General features: G+C 33.1%; 1 protein-coding gene across 1 annotated transcript in view; it reads right to left on the bottom strand.

Moving 5' to 3' along the window:
• ss (aryl hydrocarbon receptor spineless) overlaps positions 1-15,562 on the bottom strand; it is a 400,860-nt gene that overhangs the window by 121,398 nt on the left and 263,900 nt on the right. The gene's annotated exons all lie outside the window — the stretch shown is intronic.

The following is a 15,562-nucleotide window of genomic DNA, read 5'->3' as shown; positions in this document are numbered from 1 at the left end:
AACCTGTATTAATGGTATGCAACACGTTATGCATGCAAGTGTAATTTATGTACAGGTAAATATGTATTTTATTTTTTTTTATTTTGGATGTTTTTGAAAAAAAAAGATGTTTTATGGGTTAAAAACTAAAAACCAACTAAATGATTTAAATTCATAAGTTAAGCATTTTACCTAATAAAAAATTATTTTTCAACTCTACGTCATACGCGGTAGATTCTAAGGGTTGAAAATTTGTTTTAGTACCATAATTTTAGACATACTTACATTCCTGCAAATATATCTTTCTATCTTGTAAAGTAGCTTACCTGAAACAAAAGAAACACATAATTAGAGGACTGTTAACATATCAGTTATCTTCGGAAAAATGTATACCTATTGTACAAAAGGGCATATACATAATGTGATATTTTATTATGATTTTAGAGTATGAGAACTGTATTAAATAGGGCTGGTTTAAAATAGTTAGGAGAAGTAATAAATCTTATACAGACAATACTCAAATTAAGTTTATAAAAAAGCTTACCAATATCACTGTTATACAAATTTGCGGTATTCAGATAAGCAGGTTTCCACTCGCAGTATTCATACGCGGTTATTTCTCGTATGAGAGGAGCTCTCTTTAGGTGAATTAGCGGTATTTACACGGGTCTTGCGGTACTGTTTTCTGTTAACTAAAATATCAAGTTTATCAGACACGAACACTAAGATCGGAGAGCTGAGCACAATGCGTCTGTTGTCTATGCGATTTAACAGCAGAGAGTCATGCGCGGTATTTTATCTAATTGCTACCGGAACAAACAATCAGAGAGAGATGCGAAAACAGGCGTCTTCGACGAACACCTAGGAAGAGAGTTAAGCGAAAGCGCCTTTCCCGTATGGTCACCACGATCAGAGAGAGTCATTTCTGTTTACTATTTTATAAACTGTCTGTATGTCTAAATTTACCTATTTATGGATAATTCACATATAGTAAAATTCTGTGCGAGCGTCATGGAACTACTGCACGAGAAGGCGTCAAGGGGTTTATTAATCGTTTATCGCAAGAAAAATTTTCATGGAAAGTGTATAAATTTGTTGAACGACGTAATCTGATAAATTTACTTTACCTTGACTACTTGCATACTTTTACTACGAAAAATGTCTAGGATATAACTATTTGATAAGCACCTAAGGTTAAAAGATTTTATCTAACTATTATATTACTAACTACAAACAATGTATGCGAAATAGCGAGAATGAAAGTCAATTTTTAACTGTACGTAAATTATTCTGCTACAAAGCCCTTATACATATACATAAAAAAAGATAATATTAAACTTTAACAATCATGCCCATCAAACTAGATATTAAAGGAATAATGCAATTTTACCTAAATGTAATAAATCCATACTCCAGAGATTTGTTGGTTACCTAAAGCCCAAATTATACAATTGTCTACCAGAGAATTTAGAACAAATTAAAACTTATAAAAAACATAGATATAAATACGATATCTTGTATACTAAAACGCTAAGCCCTTTTCTTGTCCACCACTTTACTCAAAAACCATATTAGATAATTAAAATATTTTTTCGGAATATTATTAGTATTACGTATGAGATTGTCAAGATATACTTTTGGTACAAAAATTCACTTCTGGTTTTGAGATGACCGGAAGTTAAAATTTACTTTAAGTTTTAGACCCCACAATGTATATATGGATCGAAAGGTCTCGTCGAGACGAATCTAAATATGTACTTCCGGTTGCGATCCGACACCTGAAGTGACCCGAAACGCCCATAAAACGTCAAGATAGAGCAAATCTGACACCGGATTCGTGATCAGCATGCAAAATTAACTGCTAAATGATATCCATGTCGACATTTGATGAACTAAAAATTGCATTCCGGTTTTGAGGTCGACTTCCGGTTTCGTTTTTATTAGTCAAATCAATAGAGAATTCAACGTAGAGTTCAAAAATGTAAGTTCACGAAATTATCATTTATAGTTTTTGAGTTATTGATAAAAATATTTTTACTTCCGGTCATTGTATATATTGTATATTTTTCTCGCAAAATAAAAATTTCATTTAAAAAACTCGATGTCGAGTTGGTCCGCTAGTTAAACAATATATTGAAAACAAAACCACACAATTCTATGAAGAACTGAATAATGGACAATAGTAATAAATAATAAATATCTAAATAGGCTTTGATTAAAAACTACATTTCTTGAATTTACTCCAATTAATATCATGTACTTAATAAAGGCAAACGAAGAGAGACTATGTGTTTGGGAAAGAAAAATCCTAAGGAAGATCTTTGGCCCTGTGCTGGATGAAGCATCAGGACAATATAGGATACGAACTAACAAAGAGCTCGAAGAACTTTACCCAGACGCCAACATCATAAAAGAAGACTCCAATGGGCAGGACACCTCAGAAGACATTCTGACGAACGAACAGTAAGACTGGTGTGGGAGGAAGGCCCAACTGGAAGGAGACCACGCGGACGCCCTCGTCTCCGGTGGCGAGATAATATAGCAGGAGACCTAAGCACTATGGGCGTGGAGAATTGGATGGAGGTTGCTCAAGATAGAAAACAATGGAGGCATATTGTCGAGTCGGCTAAAACCCACGAAGGGTTGTACCGCCACAGAGTAAGTAAGTAAGTAATTGTTAAATTTCATTGTTTGAATATATATTTTTAGGTCTTACGCACAAGGGGTGCCACTTTTATAGTAGCTCTACTTCAGTGAGTTTTTATGTTTATGTAATATTTAGTATGCTTTTTGTTTCTTGTAATCTATCTAAGCATGCTAAATAAACATGATTATTATCCAGATTTAGCCAGATGTACCAATATTGTTATTATTATTATTAAAAAAATATGGTCAACGATAGTCAAGGAAGTAAAATATACATGACACTCTCCTCTAAATGATCTCCTCAAAGCAGACATACTAGGAAGTAATGATTTTAGATGGAAAACGCTGGATTTTTTGAGGAGTTATGCGTGTGGCTGGCCTCCACATCATGTAAAACTTTAAAGAGTAGAAACTACAACGGGTGACCATGGCCCTCCATGGGTTGTCAGTGGTCACAGAATAATGATGGTTTATTAACTTAGTTTTTTATTACAGAAATTTTGTAACCATGGCCCTCCATGGGCTGTCAATGGTCATAGATGATGATGATGGTTTATCAACTTAGTTTTTACTACACAAATTTTGTGTTTACCCATAGAACTGGCATTTTTTTCAATGTGACATGAACCTTCATTTTCTCTTGATTAAGATTGTAAATTTCAAACAATTTTAATGTTTTTTTGTATAATTGATGGATTCGACCGTTACTTGATGGAAATTCATTTTATGTAATAATAAAACACTGAAAACTTTGTTTTCAAAACTTCCACAAAATTTATTTTAAATTGTTATCACTACAGCTGTTTCGGCTAATTGCCTTTCTCAAGTGATCTGTTTTTGGCATGGGTTTACACTTTATAGTCTCTAATGAAATAGGTTGAGGAGGGGAGAACTGTTTGTCTCAAGCTGGTTATTCAGAATTATATCTGTGTTTTTTAATTTGTTGATTTCCATAGATTCTGACAAAGATAGCTTAAGGCCTTTATTTTGAATGTGTAGAATTTTAAATTCGTTATTAAAAGAATGATTATGATCTAAAAGGTGAAGTGCGTATGTAGAATCTGTTTTTCTATTATTGAAAGCCCTTTTATGTCCTGCTATTCGTTTATTAAAATTTCTACCTGTTTGACCAATGTACCTCAACCTATTTTATTAGAGACTATAATGTACTCAACCTATTTCATTAGAGACTATAAAGTGTAAACCCATGCCAAAAACAGATCACTTGAGAAAGGCAATTAGCCGAAACAGCTGTAGTGATAAGAATTTAAAATAAATTTTGTGGAAGTTTTGAAACCAAAGTTTTCAGTGTTTTATTGTTTTTTTGTATATTTTAACCTGCTCCCTTTAATAACATAAAATTTAAAAATTGCTGTAGAAAAGAAAATGGATTTATTTGGTTTACGAGAAATGGCCAGTAAAAAAGTTAAGACACTAACTTTCTCTCTTAAATTTTAAAGCTCAAATTTAAAGAAATAATTAATTTATTATATGTATAATGGACTGTTTCCCCATTTATAAAACCTATACCAAATACATATCTAAAATAAATCATTTTCGAATGACATATTGTTTTGCTGACAATGTTTACACATACACACTTTTATTCCCGAAAGTACGGATAAATCTTTTAAGTCTGTTTCTTGGGAATTATTCAAATTAACTCATAAAGACCGTACTTGATGTAAACACAGACTTGCACTCATTCAAATTCATTTACATACATGCGATCTCATTGTAGGACAATTAACTCACGTGACTTAACAAAATTATAACTTTTTAACTAATTTCGATAAGCGAAACAAATGGTAGTAGTGCAAGCACATATTTAATTTAGTGTTTATTAATTCTAAGTGAATTAAAGTATAACAGATTTTATTTAAGCACGCCTTGATTTGGTAAACTCAAAATTTTAAAAGCAAAGATTAAAGAAAAAGAGAAATCAAACGATTTCTGCCTAGCGAAACCGAATTCAAATTTTTACCACTGTGTTTCCTAAAATTTGCGAAACAAACAGCTGGATAAATTACTCGGCAAGGGAGGCATGTTTTGACGGTCGCACGGACTTAATCGTCTTAATTAATGAGACAATTACTGCTACACGATATCGAGACAGAGTCATAGTAACAATAGTTGTTCCATTTTTTGGTGCAATAGGCGAACAATTTGTTCTGATTGATGATAATGCTCGCCCTCACCGTGCGAGAATTGTCAACAAGTGTATAGAAGCTCATGGCATTACAAGAATGGAGTGGCCACCGTGTTCACCTGATATAAATTGCATTGAATGTTTGGGCCGAAATGTCTAGGCAACAAAACAGGCTCCTTCAACCGCCCCAAACCTTAGATCAGTTGACCAATACATTACGCGCGATTTGGGAACGTATACCGCAGCAGTTCATCAATAATTTAAGAAGAGGTCTTCGAAATAGAGTTAGAGCACTAAAGCGACATAGAGGTAGACTCACACACTATTAATTTTTCTTTTCGGGATATTAGAAATTGAGCGGGAATAGAAATTTTAGGTTGTTAATTTTACAATTTTTGTTTATTTTCTATTTTTTTTTTCTTAAAGAATTTCTTTCTTTCGGTTCATCTGTATGAAAATACGAAGTAAAAATAAATCTTTATTTATATCACTTCATTTTTCTATTTGACCTTATGAATAAAAAATAAAATACACATTTTCATAATATCCACTTCAATTGTTGAGAAGTGTATTTGTAGGATCAAAGTTTATAGAATAGTTTAGAAATAGCAAAGTGGATTCATTCCTCATGAAGTTAACTAAAATACATTTTTTAGAAACATTTATTTTATAAAAAAACCTCGATGTTCAATTTACCTTTAAACTTTGTTTTCTAAGTTAAAGTTGGAGATTGAATTTCAAAAGTTTGTCTATTAGCTTCGTAACATGCAGATCATGATACCGCGTCTAGTTGAGTAATGGATTTGATATTATGGAAACATAAAATGCAGTTTATACTTATTTATATCTGTCGTCGTAATTTACAACACCTGTCACTCTGAATACATACAGTGATTACTACACTCACAATTTTAAATTTCGTTTATATGAATTATTAAAATATATTTGACAACATAAAAATACTAACTAATTATGCTGATAATTCTGCTCTATAGCAAATATTTTGGACATATATACAGGGTGGTCCTTAAGTAATTGTACAAACAGAAACCGTAGATTCTGCATTTTAAAATATTACGATTTAAGCCAACTTGTTTTAATAAAATGTTGATATTAAGAACGATATAGGGTGTTAAAGTGGAAATTTAAAATTTTATTTTTAGCTATAACTTTTACGTTTGATGCTTTTGAGTAGGATAAATTATAATTTTATACTAACTTTACTGTAAATAATAGAGGGCGCCACATATGCCACATGTGTGGCATAAATTTGCGCTTAACTTTTTTGCTCTTTAAGTTAACTCTATTTGTGTTAAAAAATATTAAAGATACATTATTTCTACAAAGAAAAGGTATACTTGTTAGTAACCTGAAAATTCAACCGTTTTCGAGATAAATGCATTTTATAAGTCAGCTGCACAATAATTATTAGTTTGATATTTGTGCTGTAAAGCACTGAATATCTGTAGATAAGCATAATTTATAGTTTATTCTTATTAAAACAACCCAAAGATGATAATGTTACATCACAAAATGCTTTGTTATGGTTGCTAAATATCTTATTGGAGAAAAGATAATTCATCTTCTTCTTTAGGTGCCGTGTCCGTATTCAGACGTTGGCCGTCATCATGTTTACAATTTCCCTTTGCTATCGCTTCTTAATTTCTATAATGGCGTTGTATTACTTTTTCTCTATTGTAAAATGCTAAAAACCCAAAATATGTGGTTTATGCAAGATGGTACACCACCACATTCTAGAGAGAAAGCAGTTAGAACATACTTAAATAAAACTTTTATGAACATTGAATTGGTCGTGGTAGTCATATTCCTTGACAATGTGGTGAGATATGGATATAATTATATAATTCTTCTTGGCAGTTGGGATAATTTGGAGCATTTGTTGTGAGGCAAGCAGTCATTCAAGTAATGAATTTTCATCATTCTGTATTAAGATGTCGATTTTTGCAGCATCCCATGCAGTACTTTGATAAATAGTAACATTATTGTTTGATCTAGGAATCTCACAATTTAATCTTTTCCAACCAATTTTCAAAGCGTAATAATTCAAATTATTTTGTTATGTGAAAATTAACTCTCGTTATTCTCGATATTATCCTCGGTATCTTTTGTGAAGAAGTTTTTAAAAAAATGACTAAATGGAAGTTGTTCTGGTAAAGTGTTGGGTATTGGTATATATAGGAACGGGATTTGAATTGTTAGTGGCTGAATAAGATCATCCATGGGATATGGAAATAGGTAGGTTGTGTATTGGATTTAGGAGGTGCGGTTCTAGGGAGAGGTAAACTGGTGGGAATGTTTATGTATGGATCGTGCTGGGAGGATAGTTGGTGTATGGTGAGGGTGGTCTGGGAGCGTTCTGTAGTGTGAAGGGTTGTTTGTTTGGTATTGTTGGTTTGTTTGTGTTGGTGATTTCTACTGGTTTGCGTTTGAATTTATGTATGTAACTGTTATCTGTGCACGATCTAAGGTCGTACTTCCATTCGCCGATTTGTGGGATTGGCTCATTGGTACGAAGAATTACTTGTTATAAAGCATGGGCATCTGGTGGTAGCGGATTTTTTCCAGGAGGTTGTGGAATGTAAGGATTCTGGATGTAGTATTTGTGAGTATGTGTGTTTTATAGAATAGGAGACGAATTTAAAATGTTTTGATCAGAGCTACTGACATTATTATGAGAAGAGGATGTGTTTTTTGTTAGTTTTCTGGCAAAGTATTTGTATTTGAAAAATATTTCTGCAGGGATTTTGCAAAGTCTTCTGGTGTTTAAGGTTTATGTTCATCAATACTTGGACACTTGGAAGGAATAAGAGATATTGGCTAGGATTTTCTTCGTATATTTCAGAAGGAGAGAGGGATTGGTGAAAAGAGAGTGGTTTTATTTTAGTTTTAGGAGAGAGAGGACTTTGGGGAGAGTTAATGTTACGTCTGAATCTGGTACGGGTACATTGTATTGTTTTTGTGATGTGTTTTGAACGTCTACCTCTTTTTTGTGTGCACTCTGAGGTCCGTTGGGATACTGGACCGAGGATTTCCCAGGTTCCCAATTCAAGTAGTTCTGTACGAATTACAAATAATATATAAATACAGGTATTTATTGTTACATTTCCTCCAGTCCATACGGAAGCAAACATGTTTACTTGCCTGCTACTTTTTTGTTCACTAATAAAATAAAAAAGCTACAAAAAAGGCATAAATATACCTACGAGTAAAAAGTTAAAAATATTGACCTAATATTTATCATCTTGTGGTATTTTAGGTCATATATCTTAGCCAATCGATAATTAAAATATATTTTTTTTTATTGTAAATTACTTCTAAAATATTTCTAACCGTAAACTTTCAACTTTTATCAATTACAGAACATTGTCAGGCGGGGGCAGAAGAGGAGGCGAGTTGCAGGAACCGCAGGAGTAACGAAGGCAAAAGCAGGTAATAGCGGAAACTTCGACAGCGCTCATTTTATCGCAAGGCGCCCGACCGGATACGGCGTTGACTCACCCTCATCCTCCCCACTCCTCTTTTTCGCTCTACCGTTAATACGTTTATTCGGTTCCTGCAGTCTTGCGCGCTCGTCTAGTTGAAGTGTATTATCTGGACAGGATGTGATATCCAAATCTTAGAGTGTCTAGGATGTTTTAAATTTTAAAAATACTCAAGATTAAATTTTAAGGATATTTTAGTTGATACATCTCATTAAAAAAATTAGTTAACTATATAAATTATCATTACTTTTATCTTAGAGAGCTGAGTTGAAAAGGCAAGATATCCCAATGAAAATTAAGTGAGAAGTATGTAGCCGATAGTGGAAAATTCCATTTCTTTGTGAAAAATCCGTTTTCAAATTCATAAAAACACAATTTGCTTGTAGAGAAACTGTTTTTCTTGTTTTCTGTTTAGAGAAACAGATTTACATCTGGCTAATTTTTTTTTATTAGGCTTTACGTGTCTCGACAAAATGGGTCATTGACACAGGTACAATTTAATTACATTACATTACAAGAATGTACAGTAACATTACAATCGATAAAGAAATACATTAAATATTGGTACAATTATTAATTATCAAATTCTAAAGTACGTTTCTTCTTCTAAATTTCCTGGTAAAGCCTGGTTTCACAGAGGCAATTAATAACTTTTTGTTAGTTGTATGTTTTCAGTCTCAATATTAGAAGACGTACGTGGCCTGTTTTTCAAAAAGGTCGGCTAGTTAGTTACCAGGGATTCCCACATGAGACGGAATCCCGATCATGGTTCTGGATACTCACAGTACATATATATAATAACGGATTTATTACGGCTATAGCCGCTTCTCCGCAAATTCCATCTTTTTCTGTCATATGTAGTTGCCTCTTCTAAGTCTCTTGCCGCCATTGCTTCATGAATATCGTTGCGCCAACTTCTCCGTGGTCGTCCTCTCTTTCTTCTTTCAGGAGGGATCCATTCCAGTACTCTCCTAGGCCATCTGTACTCTGGCATTCTTTTAACATGTCCGAACCAGATTAATTGTTTTCTTTCTATGTCATCATTGATATTTCGCTTCATTTTAATTTCGTTTCTTATTTGTTCGTTTCTAACTCTCTCCAGTTTCGATCTACCGTAGCTTCGTCTCAGATAATCCATTTCTGTCGTCATAAGTTTGTTTCTATTAGCTTTGGTGACGTCCCATACTTCCGAACCGTAAAGTGTAATACTTTGGATCATACTACCGTAAATGTGTTTTTTGGTTTCTCGTCGAATTGTTTTTTGCCAGAGAAGAGAGTTTAAGGCACGGGTCGCTGCTCTGCCCTTGTTTATTCTTTCCCTGATTTCATCTGCTCTATTTCCCTTCTTGTTGAAAATGACCTCCAAATGTGCAGGATTGCACGCCTTTGATTTTGTCGTCTTCCAAGACTAGGTCACATATTTCATCTGTTCCCACTGAGAGATATTCACATTTTGTCATATTCATGTTTAGACCTGCCACCTCATATTCTTCTTGCAGTTTTCTTACCATATAGCTAAGATCGTAGCTGTCTTCGGCAATTACTACCTGGTCATCCGCAAAGAAAAGTGTATATAGCTTGTTTTCTTCCACCGTTATTCCCATGTTTCTACATTTTTTTACCCATTTCACTAAGGATCTGTCCGAATAGATTTTAAATAAGGTGGGCGACAGACAGCAGCCTTGTCTTAGTCCCTTTGTTGTTTGAAAAGGAGAGGTGATTTCTTGTCCCATTTTAATTCTTGCAAAGTTTGATTCGTAATATTTTTGAGTGGCGTTAATAAGAATTGGGTTTATTTTCAAGTTACCCATTTCTATCCATAGTTGGGAGATCAGTACACTGTCATATGCTTTTTCCAAATCCTCCACAGTACATACTATTGAGAAAATAGATAGACGCTTAAGAGTCGGTACATATTGCTACTTTTCTATATCTTGGTGACAGTGAGATTATAGCTTGAAGAATAGATAATAATTCAGCAGTATGTATGCAGCAGAAGTGAAGGAGATTGCAAGATATGATTCTGTATTTGAAGTAACAGAATATCCAACAGCTATAGGTCTCTTAGAAGTAGCTATATACAAATTTTCCAAATCTGTTGTTAGAAATTAATTCCTTTAAGGTTTGCCTTAGAAATTGTGGATTTGACTGATACTTATCATAATTAGTTAAGGAGAGATCAAAATCTGCAACCAATTTATTCCAGGGAGATTTAGGTTACATTAATATTTTAGTTGTGGCAGAAAGATCGATATTATTCAGATGTGGTGAGGAATACTGTGGCATGGATTCTATAGCATGAAGTTTAATAGAAGAAAGAGAGTTTAAAAGGTTATTACTTAGTAATTTATAGGATGGATTTTCTGTATTACCTGAGATTCAAGGCAAATATTTCAAGAGGAGTTGCCGGCGACATAGCCAGAGGGAAAGTTTATTAGCTTCTCTGTATAAACTCTCTGCGAGGCTCGACCTGAAGGCCCCAAGGCAAATTCAAAGTTCAGTATTGAGTATAGAATTAAGAAGTTTCAAATCTGATGGATTAGCTGATGTATAAATAAAACTGCAGTAATCTATTTTAGAACAAATAAGACATCTATAAATCTGAAGTAGGGAGTCTTCGTCTGCACTCCAATGATGTTTGGACAGAGTTTTTATTATGTTAAGCTTTGTCATGCACTTAGTTTTGAGATCTTTTAAATGGTATTTCTAAACAAGTTTACTGTAAGTACCTATCTATCTATATAAGGATTTTTACAGCTGTCGCCGCCTTCTTCCTTTCAGCCAACGTCTCCAGTCTTTTCTGTTCTGCCATTCTCCATCTCTAAGGTCTCGTCTTTCCATGGCCTCGTCCACTTCGTCCCTTCATGATCTTCGGGGTCTACCTCTTTTTCTCCTTTCTATTGGGCTCCAATCCGAAATCTTTGCTATCCACCTTGTATGATCTGTTCTTCTCACATGTCCATACCGAGTACCTGTAAGTACCATTTATGGTAATTTTAGGATTTATAGTACTGGCTGGCCTGCAAAAACTTGATTTTTGTTTTATCAACAGAAGAGTTAAATCTACTCACTAAAGTCCATTCTAGCAATTCCGAAGCAATTTGCAAATGGCAACAGTGTCTTTGCCTCTTCAGAAAATTATTAAATTATCTGAATAGAGTGCAAACTTGACGGAAGCTAAATATTTTTATAGATATCGTTTAAAGCAAGTTTAAAAGTGTAGGAATCAATACCGACCCTTAAGGAACGTCATTGGTTTGTTTGAAATTCTTAGATATTTTGCCATTTTCTCTTACATTAAAGCGGTTAAAAGTTCCATTTGTTAAAAACGATAGTATTTGTTTAAAGAAATAATAATTTTCTGGCTTTATCTTGTCTTGTTTTGACTCCTTTACGCTTTAGAATCAGTACTAATAAAGTAGAGTAGTCTCAAAATAGAATTCGCCTTATTTTCTCGGAACAATTATACTAATCGATGAAATCGGTGTGAACTGGCTAGATTGGAAGGATAAGCTACCGTAAGGTAGGTTTTAATTGCACTGATTTTGATCAACGTGAAACATTTTTTTTAGTTTTTCAAATAAAATTGTAAAATGAAACGTACAAAACATAAATCACAACTGTTAGTCAGGAATTTTGTTGTAATTAGATTCCCGTTTTATTTCATACTTGCCCTGTTAACACACCATTAAACATTCCAATTATAGAGAGTTTTATAGAGAAATAAGAATATTTTGTTTTGATTTTTAGTATGAAATATTATTGTTCTTCATTATTGTAGTACTTATGTCTTTTTTAAAATGTCTATTAAATTATCACATATTTATATACTAAATTTTGTTAGTAAAATGCTATTCAGAATAATATGGAAATGGAACACCCATTTCGGCCAACTAAAACATGTTTATTAAAAGAAATATGGAAGCAAATAAATTTAAATAAATATAATAACTTATACAGGGTGAGTCATGAGGAACTTTACATACTTCTACCATATGTAGAGTCCCTCAGGGAGCATATCATGTGGCCACTAAAAAATGTCAACTCCTCTTCTTTATTAATTAACAGGGTGATTTGTGTAATTGACCATTTATTTCATTTTACTGTAGTGTTTATACGGCTCATTTGATTTTTTTAATTTTTGCATGATACAGTACACTACTATCAAGCATTCGACTGGTATTAGCTAAACTAAAAAATTCCAGGACTGGCTTTGGAAAAATTAATTTAGGGATTCGTATTAAATATTAAACCCTGTATATATTTTTTGTAAAATGCAATAAGTGATTTTTAAACTACATAAATAGCCAATGAAAACGACATATGCGACAATGTTGTCGCACTTTTATTAAATTTTTAGTGAACGATCAAATCTTACCAAAAATAGAACAACCATAATGAAGTATCAAATTATAAGGTATTAATTTAAACAAATGTTATAAATTTCAAACATTTTAATTAAAATGAGTTCCTACAACATAATCTAATACGTAGAAAATTAATATCTTTACTGTCACTTTGTATTATCTCTACGATAGAATCAATTGTTTTTCAATTTTAAATTTTTACTCATAGATCGTATTGGGGCATTATTTTCGATAAATAATAAATTAAATTGATTACAAAAGTCAAACCTCTTGTATGTGTTAGTTTTTGTTGATTGTAAATGATTAAAATTTTATGTCAAATAATAATACATTGCATCAACTGTACTAAATAAAAATAAATCTAAAAAAGTTTAAAATGAAGGTTGGCGTTGACCGTTTGACGTTTCTTGATATTTTATACCCATTGTCATTATTGTCATTATCAATTGTTATTTATGTGTACAAGAATACATATTTCTTCTGTCATATCTACGTTAAGTACATTGTGTTAGTTTTGGTAGAGCTTTTGTTACTTTCGTTCAAAATGCCACATCAGTTTTCGACCACAGAATATGCAGATATAATATTTGTTTATGGATTCTGTAATGGGAATGGTAGGGCTGCTAGTAGAGAATATCGCAGGAGATTTCCTAATCGTCGAACTCCCAGTCATCCAACATTTGGGTCAGTTTTTAATTATTTGCGAGAAAATGGCACTTTTCCTAGTGGAACAACATAGCGACATGTAGATGAAGCGCAGGAAGATGACATTATGGACGCCGTTACTATAAACCCTACAATAAGCACTAGACAAGTAAGTCGAGAACTCAATGTTACTCAATCAAAAGTAAGTAGAGTCTTACAAAAAAATAATCTATACCCATATCACATTCAAATGGTTCAGCGACTACATGCTGGAGATGAGATCGATAGGTTGGAATTTTGTAGATGGATTAACAATAATCGACCAACGCTATACAGGACACTATTTACAGATTAAGCCCAATTTACCAGAGACGGGATAAATAATTCACGAAATTCACATGTGTGGGCAGAAGAAAATCCCCATGCTATTCGAGAACGTCGTTCTCAGTTAAGGTTTTCGGTTAACGTGTGGATTGGTGTCATAAATAACCAATTAGTAGGTCCTCACTTTTTTGATAATCCTTTAACAGGGCAGGTCTATTTGAACTTTCTACAAAATATTTTGCCGAATTTGCTTGCCAACGCGAACGTGGCTATCCGAGGGATGTATTTTCAGCATGATGGGGCACCCCCACACTTTTTACTGGCAGTGAGACAACATCTCAATAATGTTTATGGCAACAGGTGGATAGGACGTGCAGGTCCTATTTCGTGGCCTTCAAGATTCCCTGATTTCAATCCCGTTGATTACCATATTTGGGGACGATTGAAGCAACTAGTTTACGCAGTGAATATTAATAACCGACAACAATTAATTGATAGAATTATACATTGTTGTAATACTATTAGAAACGATCCCCAGAGTATCCGTAATTCAATACGTCAATTAACAATTCGGCAACAACAATGTGTACAGGCTGCAAGGTTCCATTTCGAAAATCTATTTTGAATTATTTTTATTTTGTTACCATTATTGTATCTTTTCCAGTTCTAATTTATGGGTTTATCATAACTATGTACATATTTTTAGTTTTTTTTTTAAATTGTTCTTCGTTATTGTTAGTAGTTACTGTTTTTTGTTGTGCAGTGACTCAGTTTATCATTTCAATTAAAATGTTTGAAATTTATAACATTTGTTTAAATTAATTACCTTATAATTTGATACTTCATTATGGTTGTTCTATTTTTGGTAAGATTTGATCGTTCACTAAAAATTTAATAAAAGTGCGACAACATTGTCGCATATGTCGTTTTCATTGGCTATTTATGTAGTTTAAAAATCACTTATTGCATTTTACAAAAAATATATACAGGGTTTAATATTTAATACGAATCCCTAAATTAATTTTTCCAAAGCCAGTCCTGGAATTTTTTAGTTTAGCTAATAAGTACCAGTCGAATGCTTGATAGTAGTGTACTGTATCATGCAAAAATTAAAAAAATCAAATGTGCCGTATAAACACTACAGTAAAATGAAATAAATGGTCAATTACACAAATCACCCTGTTAATTAATAAAGAAGAGGAGTTGACATTTTTTAGTGGCCACATGATATGCTCCCTGAGGAACTCTACATATGGTAGAAGTATGTAAAGTTCCTCATGACTCACCCTGTATACATTATACGTACTAATAAATATTTTATTGTCTTTTCCTTTTTCTTGTTTGGACAGTCTGTCATTGCTTGTTCTTGTATCTCCTTTAACATCAAAATTTCTTCAAAGTCGTATGTTCTCTCCTCGCACCAACCCATCAAAGTGTTTGCAGCCAACATAACACCATCACAGTTGACGGTGAACTATTTTTCATCCTGTACTTCTTGGGTCAAGTGTTCATCAGATTCTGTCATTTCTTTAATTATTTCTTATCTGTTAAGTCAGCATTGAGATTGTCATCTAAAATTCACTCTTATAAAGCTTCTCTTGGCTCTGAAGAATTAGTCATATCGTTGCAAATTTGAAGGGCAGCATCTAGTATAACTTACACAGTTTGGTCATTGGATTCTTTGTTAACTTCTATTGGAAGGAGTGGGTTGTTGGGCCAAATATTCTTCCACGATTTAATCAGTGTAGTTGGCTTGACTTGCTACCAGGCAAGCGCAGCATTGATAATAGCATCTTTAATGTTACAGTTTTTCAAAATTGAAGTGATGTCAGCATTAGGTTGACTTATAATATCCACAAGGAGTTGTTTCTTGTAGTGTGTCTTGAGAGTTTTAATAACGTTTTGATCCATGGGCTGAATCAATGCAGTAGTATTTTTCGGTAAGTACA

This window comes from Diabrotica undecimpunctata, chromosome 8 (genome assembly GCF_040954645.1).
Source record: "Diabrotica undecimpunctata isolate CICGRU chromosome 8, icDiaUnde3, whole genome shotgun sequence".
Lineage (NCBI taxonomy): Eukaryota > Metazoa > Arthropoda > Insecta > Coleoptera > Chrysomelidae > Diabrotica > Diabrotica undecimpunctata.
Note: the sequence above shows the minus strand (reverse complement) of the source record. Positions and strands in the feature narration are given on the sequence as shown.